This window comes from Nanorana parkeri, unplaced genomic scaffold (genome assembly GCF_000935625.1).
Source record: "Nanorana parkeri isolate BGI_ZX_2015 unplaced genomic scaffold, ASM93562v1 scaffold2744, whole genome shotgun sequence".
NCBI classification, from domain to species: Eukaryota; Metazoa; Chordata; class Amphibia; order Anura; family Dicroglossidae; genus Nanorana; species Nanorana parkeri.
The window spans coordinates 1-11,051 of record NW_017309012.1 but is presented as its reverse complement, the minus strand read 5'-3'; positions in this window follow the sequence as shown (position 1 = coordinate 11,051).

Here is an 11,051-nt window from a genome sequence, read left to right as displayed (position 1 = left end):
ACCGACACCCATCCCGGGGTATTATCCCGCACCAACACCTGTCCGGGGGTATTACCCCACACCGACACCACTCACGGGGGTATTATCCCGCACCGACACCCGTCCCGGGGTATTATCCCACACCAGCACCCCTCCCGGGGTATTATCCCGCACCGACACCCGTCCCGGGGTATTATCCCGCACCGACACCTGCCCCGGGGTATTATACCGCACCGACACCTGCCCTGGGGTATTATCCCGCGCCGACAACCATCCAGGGGTATTATCCCGCACCGACACCCGTCCGGGGGGTATTATCTCGCGCCGACACCCATCCAGGGGTATTATCCCGCACCGACACCCCTCCGGGGGGTATTATCCCGCACCAACACCTGCCCCGGGGTATTATCCCGCACCGACACCCGTCCCGGGGGTATTATCCCGCACCGACACCCGTCCCGGGGTATTATCCCACACCGACACCCGTCCCGGGGGTATTATCCCGCACCGACACCACTCGCGGGGGTATTATCCCGCACCGACACCCGTCCCGGGGGTATTATCCCGCACCGACACCCATCCCGGGGTATTATCCCGCACCAACACCTGTCCGGGGGTATTACCCCACACCGACACCACTCACGGGGGTATTATCCCGCACCGACACCCGTCCCGGGGTATTATCCCACACCAGCACCCCTCCCGGGGTATTATCCCGCACCGACACCCGTCCCGGGGTATTATCCCGCACCGACACCTGCCCCGGGGTATTATACCGCACCGACACCTGCCCTGGGGTATTATCCCGCGCCGACAACCATCCAGGGGTATTATCCCGCACCGACACCCGTCCGGGGGGTATTATCTCGCGCCGACACCCATCCAGGGGTATTATCCCGCACCGACACCCCTCCGGGGGGTATTATCCCGCACCAACACCTGCCCCGGGGTATTATCCCGCACCGACACCCGTCCCGGGGGTATTATCCCGCACCGACACCCGTCCCGGGGTATTATCCCACACCGACACCCGTCCCGGGGGTATTATCCCGCACCGACACCACTCGCGGGGGTATTATCCCGCACCGACACCCGTCCCGGGGGTATTATCCCGCACCGACACCCATCCCGGGGTATTATCCCGCACCAACACCTGTCCGGGGGTATTACCCCACACCGACACCACTCACGGGGGTATTATCCCGCACCGACACCCGTCCCGGGGTATTATCCCACACCAGCACCCCTCCCGGGGTATTATCCCGCACCGACACCCGTCCCGGGGTATTATCCCGCACCGACACCTGCCCCGGGGTATTATACCGCACCGACACCTGCCCTGGGGTATTATCCCGCGCCGACAACCATCCAGGGGTATTATCCCGCACCGACACCCGTCCGGGGGGTATTATCTCGCGCCGACACCCATCCAGGGGTATTATCCCGCACCGACACCCCTCCGGGGGGTATTATCCCGCACCAACACCTGCCCCGGGGTATTATCCCGCACCGACACCCGTCCCGGGGGTATTATCCCGCACCGACACCCGTCCCGGGGTATTATCCCACACCGACACCCGTCCCGGGGGTATTATCCCGCACCGACACCACTCGCGGGGGTATTATCCCGCACCGACACCCGTCCCGGGGGTATTATCCCGCACCGACACCCATCCCGGGGTATTATCCCGCACCAACACCTGTCCGGGGGTATTACCCCACACCGACACCACTCACGGGGGTATTATCCCGCACCGACACCCGTCCCGGGGTATTATCCCACACCAGCACCCCTCCCGGGGTATTATCCCGCACCGACACCCGTCCCGGGGTATTATCCCGCACCGACACCTGCCCCGGGGTATTATACCGCACCGACACCTGCCCTGGGGTATTATCCCGCGCCGACAACCATCCAGGGGTATTATCCCGCACCGACACCCGTCCGGGGGGTATTATCTCGCGCCGACACCCATCCAGGGGTATTATCCCGCACCGACACCCCTCCGGGGGGTATTATCCCGCACCAACACCTGCCCCGGGGTATTATCCCGCACCGACACCCGTCCCGGGGGTATTATCCCGCACCGACACCCGTCCCGGGGTATTATCCCACACCGACACCCGTCCCGGGGGTATTATCCCGCACCGACACCACTCGCGGGGGTATTATCCCGCACCGACACCCGTCCCGGGGGTATTATCCCGCACCGACACCCATCCCGGGGTATTATCCCGCACCAACACCTGTCCGGGGGTATTACCCCACACCGACACCACTCACGGGGGTATTATCCCGCACCGACACCCGTCCCGGGGTATTATCCCACACCAGCACCCGTCCCGGGGTATTATCCCGCACCGACACCCGTCCCGGGGTATTATCCCGCACCGACACCTGCCCCGGGGTATTACCCCACACCGACACCTGCCCCGGGGTATTACCCCACACCGACACCACTCACGGGGGTATTATCCCGCACCGACACCCATCCCGGGGTATTATCCCGCACCAACACCTGTCCGGGGGTATTACCCCACACCGACACCACTCACGGGGGTATTATCCCGCACCGACACCCGTCCCGGGGTATTATCCCACACCAACACCTGTCCGGGGGCATTACCCCACACCGACACCACTCACGGGGGCGTTATCCCGCACCGACACCCGTCCCGGGGTATTATCCCACACCAGCACCCCTCCCGGGGTATTATCCCGCACCGACACCCGTCCCGGGGTATTATCCCGCACCGACACCTGCCCCGGGGTATTATACCGCACCGACACCTGCCCTGGGGTATTATCCCGCGCCGACAACCATCCAGGGGTATTATCCCGCACCGACACCCGTCCGGGGGGTATTATCTCGCGCCGACACCCATCCAGGGGTATTATCCCGCACCGACACCCCTCCGGGGGGTATTATCCCGCACCAACACCTGCCCCGGGGTATTATCCCGCACCGACCCCCATCCCGGGGGTATTATCCCGCACCGACACCCGTCCCGGGGTATTATCCCACACCGACACCCGTCCCGGGGGTATTATCCCGCACCGACACCACTCGCGGGGGTATTATCCCGCACCGACACCCGTCCCGGGGGTATTATCCCGCACCGACACCCATCCCGGGGTATTATCCCGCACCAACACCTGTCCGGGGGTATTACCCCACACCGACACCACTCACGGGGGTATTATCCCGCACCGACACCCGTCCCGGGGTATTATCCCACACCAGCACCCCTCCCGGGGTATTATCCCGCACCGACACCCGTCCCGGGGTATTATCCCGCACCGACACCTGCCCCGGGGTATTATCCCGCACCGACACCATCCTGGGGTATTATCCCGCACCAACACCATCCTGGGGTATTATCCCGCCCCGACACCTGCCCCGGGGTATTATCCCGCACCGGCACCCGGCCGGGGGGTATTATCCCGCATCGACACCCGTCCGGGGGGTATTATCCCGCATCGACACCCGTCCGGGGGGTATTATCTCGCACCGACACCTGTCCGGGGGTATTATACCGCACAGACACCATCCTGGGGTATTATCCCGCACCGACACCTGCCCCGGGGGATTATCCCGCACCGACACCTGCCCCGGGGGATTATCCCGCACCGACACCTGCCCCGGGGGATTATCCCGCACCGACACCTGCCCCGGGGGATTATCCCGCACCGACACCTGCCCCGGGGGATTATCCCGCACCGACACCTGCCCCGGGGGATTATCCCGCACCGACACCTGCCCCGGGGGATTATCCCGCACCGACACCTGCCCCGGGGGATTATCCCGCACCGACACCTGCCCCGGGGGATTATCCCGCACCGACACCTGCCCCGGGGGATTATCCCGCACCGACACCTGCCCCGGGGGATTATCCCGCACCGACACCTGCCCCGGGGGATTATCCCGCACCGACACCTGCCCCGGGGGATTATCCCGCACCGACACCTGCCCCGGGGGATTATCCCGCACCGACACCTGCCCCGGGGGATTATCCCGCACCGACACCTGCCCCGGGGGATTATCCCGCACCGACACCTGCCCCGGGGGATTATCCCGCACCGACACCTGCCCCGGGGGATTATCCCGCACCGACACCTGCCCCGGGGGATTATCCCGCACCGACACCTGCCCCGGGGGATTATCCCGCACCGACACCTGCCCCGGGGGATTATCCCGCACCGACACCTGCCCCGGGGGATTATCCCGCACCGACACCTGCCCCGGGGGATTATCCCGCACCGACACCTGCCCCGGGGGATTATCCCGCACCGACACCTGCCCCGGGGGATTATCCCGCACCGACACCTGCCCCGGGGGATTATCCCGCACCGACACCTGCCCCGGGGGATTATCCCGCACCGACACCTGCCCCGGGGGATTATCCCGCACCGACACCTGCCCCGGGGGATTATCCCGCACCGACACCTGCCCCGGGGGATTATCCCGCACCGACACCTGCCCCGGGGGATTATCCCGCACCGACACCTGCCCCGGGGGATTATCCCGCACCGACACCTGCCCCGGGGGATTATCCCGCACCGACACCTGCCCCGGGGGATTATCCCGCACCGACACCTGCCCCGGGGGATTATCCCGCACCGACACCTGCCCCGGGGGATTATCCCGCACCGACACCTGCCCCGGGGGATTATCCCGCACCGACACCTGCCCCGGGGGATTATCCCGCACCGACACCTGCCCCGGGGGATTATCCCGCACCGACACCTGCCCCGGGGGATTATCCCGCACCGACACCTGCCCCGGGGGATTATCCCGCACCGACACCTGCCCCGGGGGATTATCCCGCACCGACACCTGCCCCGGGGGATTATCCCGCACCGACACCTGCCCCGGGGGATTATCCCGCACCGACACCTGCCCCGGGGGATTATCCCGCACCGACACCTGCCCCGGGGGATTATCCCGCACCGACACCTGCCCCGGGGGATTATCCCGCACCGACACCTGCCCCGGGGGATTATCCCGCACCGACACCTGCCCCGGGGGATTATCCCGCACCGACACCTGCCCCGGGGGATTATCCCGCACCGACACCTGCCCCGGGGGATTATCCCGCACCGACACCTGCCCCGGGGGATTATCCCGCACCGACACCTGCCCCGGGGGATTATCCCGCACCGACACCTGCCCCGGGGGATTATCCCGCACCGACACCTGCCCCGGGGGATTATCCCGCACCGACACCTGCCCCGGGGGATTATCCCGCACCGACACCTGCCCCGGGGGATTATCCCGCACCGACACCTGCCCCGGGGGATTATCCCGCACCGACACCTGCCCCGGGGGATTATCCCGCACCGACACCTGCCCCGGGGGATTATCCCGCACCGACACCTGCCCCGGGGGATTATCCCGCACCGACACCTGCCCCGGGGGATTATCCCGCACCGACACCTGCCCCGGGGGATTATCCCGCACCGACACCTGCCCCGGGGGATTATCCCGCACCGACACCTGCCCCGGGGGATTATCCCGCACCGACACCTGCCCCGGGGGATTATCCCGCACCGACACCTGCCCCGGGGGATTATCCCGCACCGACACCTGCCCCGGGGGATTATCCCGCACCGACACCTGCCCCGGGGGATTATCCCGCACCGACACCTGCCCCGGGGGATTATCCCGCACCGACACCTGCCCCGGGGGATTATCCCGCACCGACACCTGCCCCGGGGGATTATCCCGCACCGACACCTGCCCCGGGGGATTATCCCGCACCGACACCTGCCCCGGGGGATTATCCCGCACCGACACCTGCCCCGGGGGATTATCCCGCACCGACACCTGCCCCGGGGGATTATCCCGCACCGACACCTGCCCCGGGGGATTATCCCGCACCGACACCTGCCCCGGGGGATTATCCCGCACCGACACCTGCCCCGGGGGATTATCCCGCACCGACACCTGCCCCGGGGGATTATCCCGCACCGACACCTGCCCCGGGGGATTATCCCGCACCGACACCTGCCCCGGGGGATTATCCCGCACCGACACCTGCCCCGGGGGATTATCCCGCACCGACACCTGCCCCGGGGGATTATCCCGCACCGACACCTGCCCCGGGGGATTATCCCGCACCGACACCTGCCCCGGGGGATTATCCCGCACCGACACCTGCCCCGGGGGATTATCCCGCACCGACACCTGCCCCGGGGGATTATCCCGCACCGACACCTGCCCCGGGGGATTATCCCGCACCGACACCTGCCCCGGGGGATTATCCCGCACCGACACCTGCCCCGGGGGATTATCCCGCACCGACACCTGCCCCGGGGGATTATCCCGCACCGACACCTGCCCCGGGGGATTATCCCGCACCGACACCTGCCCCGGGGGATTATCCCGCACCGACACCTGCCCCGGGGGATTATCCCGCACCGACACCTGCCCCGGGGGATTATCCCGCACCGACACCTGCCCCGGGGGATTATCCCGCACCGACACCTGCCCCGGGGGATTATCCCGCACCGACACCTGCCCCGGGGGATTATCCCGCACCGACACCTGCCCCGGGGGATTATCCCGCACCGACACCTGCCCCGGGGGATTATCCCGCACCGACACCTGCCCCGGGGGATTATCCCGCACCGACACCTGCCCCGGGGGATTATCCCGCACCGACACCTGCCCCGGGGGATTATCCCGCACCGACACCTGCCCCGGGGGATTATCCCGCACCGACACCTGCCCCGGGGGATTATCCCGCACCGACACCTGCCCCGGGGGATTATCCCGCACCGACACCTGCCCCGGGGGATTATCCCGCACCGACACCTGCCCCGGGGGATTATCCCGCACCGACACCTGCCCCGGGGGATTATCCCGCACCGACACCTGCCCCGGGGGATTATCCCGCACCGACACCTGCCCCGGGGGATTATCCCGCACCGACACCTGCCCCGGGGGATTATCCCGCACCGACACCTGCCCCGGGGGATTATCCCGCACCGACACCTGCCCCGGGGGATTATCCCGCACCGACACCTGCCCCGGGGGATTATCCCGCACCGACACCTGCCCCGGGGGATTATCCCGCACCGACACCTGCCCCGGGGGATTATCCCGCACCGACACCTGCCCCGGGGGATTATCCCGCACCGACACCTGCCCCGGGGGATTATCCCGCACCGACACCTGCCCCGGGGGATTATCCCGCACCGACACCTGCCCCGGGGGATTATCCCGCACCGACACCTGCCCCGGGGGATTATCCCGCACCGACACCTGCCCCGGGGGATTATCCCGCACCGACACCTGCCCCGGGGGATTATCCCGCACCGACACCTGCCCCGGGGGATTATCCCGCACCGACACCTGCCCCGGGGGATTATCCCGCACCGACACCTGCCCCGGGGGATTATCCCGCACCGACACCTGCCCCGGGGGATTATCCCGCACCGACACCTGCCCCGGGGGATTATCCCGCACCGACACCTGCCCCGGGGGATTATCCCGCACCGACACCTGCCCCGGGGGATTATCCCGCACCGACACCTGCCCCGGGGGATTATCCCGCACCGACACCTGCCCCGGGGGATTATCCCGCACCGACACCTGCCCCGGGGGATTATCCCGCACCGACACCTGCCCCGGGGGATTATCCCGCACCGACACCTGCCCCGGGGGATTATCCCGCACCGACACCTGCCCCGGGGGATTATCCCGCACCGACACCTGCCCCGGGGGATTATCCCGCACCGACACCTGCCCCGGGGGATTATCCCGCACCGACACCTGCCCCGGGGGATTATCCCGCACCGACACCTGCCCCGGGGGATTATCCCGCACCGACACCTGCCCCGGGGGATTATCCCGCACCGACACCTGCCCCGGGGGATTATCCCGCACCGACACCTGCCCCGGGGGATTATCCCGCACCGACACCTGCCCCGGGGGATTATCCCGCACCGACACCTGCCCCGGGGGATTATCCCGCACCGACACCTGCCCCGGGGGATTATCCCGCACCGACACCTGCCCCGGGGGATTATCCCGCACCGACACCATCCTGGGGTATTATCCCGCACCGACACCCATCCGGGGGGTATTATCTCGCACCGACACCTGTCCGGGGGGTATTACCCCACACCGACACCACTCACGGGGGTATTATCCGGCACCGACACCCGTCCCGGGGTATTATCCCGCACCGACACCCGTCCCGGGGTATTATCCCGCACCGACACCTGCCCCGGGGTATTATACCGCACAGACACCATCCTGGGGTATTATCCCGCACCGACACCCGTCCCGGGGTATTATCCCGCAAGGACACCTGATACGGGGGTATTATCCAGCACCGACACCTGCCACGGGGTATTATCCCGCACCGACACCCGTCCCAGGGTATTATCCCGCACTATCCCCCGCCCCGACCCCTGCCCCGGGGTATTATCCCGCACAGACACCATCCTGGGGTATTATCCCGCACCGACACCCGTCCCGGGGTATTATCCCGCAAGGACACCTGATACGGGGGTATTATCCAGCACCGACACCTGCCACGGGGTATTATCCCGCACCGACACCCGTCCCAGGGTATTATCCCGCACCGACACCTGCCCCGGGTTATTATCCCGCACCAACACCATCCTGGGGTATTATCCCGCACCTACACCCCCCCCAGGGTATTATCCCGCATCGCCACCCCTCCCGGGGTATTATCCCGCACCGACACCCGTCCCGGGGGTATTATCCCACACCGACACCCGTCCCGGGGTATTATCCCGCACCAACACCTGCCCCGGGGTATTATCCCGCACCGACACCCTCGTGGGGTATTATCCAGCACAGACACCACTCGCGGGGGTATTATCCCGCACCTACACCATCCAGGGGTATTATCCCGCACCAACACCTGCTCCGGGGTATTATCCCGCACCGACACCCGTCCGGGGGGTATTATCCCGCACCGACACCCCTCCCGGGGTATTATCCCTCACCGACACCCCTCCCGGGGTATTATCCCGCACCGACACCCCTCCCGGGGTATTATCCCTCACCGACACCCCTCCCGGGGTATTATCCCGCACCGACACCCCTCCCGGGGTATTATCCAGCACCGACACCCATCCCGGGGTATTATCCCGCACCGACACCCGTCCCGGGGGTATTATCCCACACCGACACCCGTCCCGGGGTATTATCCCGCACCAACACCTGCCCCGGGGTATTATCCCGCACCGACACCCTCGTGGGGTATTATCCAGCACAGACACCACTCGCGGGGGTATTATCCCGCACCTACACCATCCAGGGGTATTATCCCGCACCAACACCTGCCCCGGGGTATTATCCCGCACCGACACCCTCGTGGGGTATTATCCAGCACCGACACCTGCCCCGGGGTATTATCCCGCACCAACACCACTCGCGGGGGTATTATCCCGCACCTACACCGTCCTGGGGTATTATCCCGCACCAACACCTGCCCCAGGGTATTATCCCGCACCAACACCATCCTGGGGTATTATCCCGCACCGACACCCATTCCGGGTTTTATTTTGGTGCCTACAGGTTTATTAAGCCCCTCCCACAATTAAGTATGAAGCTCCGCCCACTCGTCATGATATAGCCCCCCTAGAATTCAGCATACTATAACCACGCCCACTCTTCTTCACAGTCATTGTCTCTCTCAGGTGACCCTGTTTCAGTGTGTACAGTCGGGGATGGTGGAGTTATTGGGGCCTCTAACAGATGGATTGTACGGGGCCCCAGCTGTCCCTTCATATAGCAGACATTCCTCGGGGTATGCGCATGTGTCTCTGCCCCCTCACACTCACCCCTCCTCCTCCCTTCTCTTTCACCTCACACACACTGTAGCGCCGCCGCATACAAGTGTCTGCGCATGCGCATTGTGAGGACTGATTCGGTCATGTGACCGCAATTGGATGAAGCGACCAAAAAAAATAAAGATGGCTGCCGAGCGATCATGTGACTCTTCATCACAGCGGAGGGCGGGGCGTACTGCGGAGAGAAGGCAGGAAAACAAAGATGGCGGAGCGGTGGGAGTGAGCGGACATGTCGGAGGATCGGGAGGAGCCGGTGGCCACTATGGCCTCATCATCCTCCGAACAGGACGAGGCGGGCAGACAGCCGGACACAGAGCAGGACTGGCCGCCTAAGAAACGCCTCAGACTGGACACTGAGCACACCGGGGCCGTCCGCCTGGAGGAGAGGCTGTACTCCGTCCTGTGCTGTACTGTGTGCCTGGACCTGCCCAAGGCCTCCGTCTACCAGGTCAGGAGAGGCCCGCCCCTGAGCCCTGACCCTCCCCTCTTCTTTTCCTGACAGCTCCCCCTTTAGGCCTGGCCCCTCCCCTCTATACCTTACAGTTAGCCCTTCCTCCTCTTGATACATGATGACTGGTCCCTCCCCCTCCTAATATATGATTCCTCCCCCTTTATTTTATGACCCCCTTTCCCTGATATCTGACTCCTGACCTCTGTATCACATGACTCCTCCCCTCCTGTCCTCTGTATCACATGACTCCTCCCCTCCTGACCTCTGTATCACATGACTCCTCATATCCGACTCCTGACCTCTGTATCACATGACTCCTCCCCTCCTGTCCTCTGTATCACATGACTCCTCCCCTCCTGATTTCTGACTCCTGACCTCTGTATCAAATGACTCCTCCCCTCCTGTCCTCCGTATCACATGACTCCTCCCCTCCCGACCTCTGTATCATATGACTCCTCCCCCTCCTGATATCTGACTCCTGAACTCTGTATCACATGACTCCTCCCCCCTCCTGATATCTGACTCCTGACCTCTGTATCATATGGCTCCTCCCCCTCATATCTGACCTGTAATGACTCCTCCCCCTCATATCTGACCTCTATCATATTCATATGACTTCTCCCCCTCCTGATATCTGACTTCTGTATCATATGACTCCTCCCCCTCATAGCTGACCTGTATTATGACTCCTCCCCCTCCTCATATCTGACCTCTGTATCATATGACTGATCCCCTCCTGACAACACTCCCCTCCTGACCTCTACATACACCTGACCTCCTCCCCTC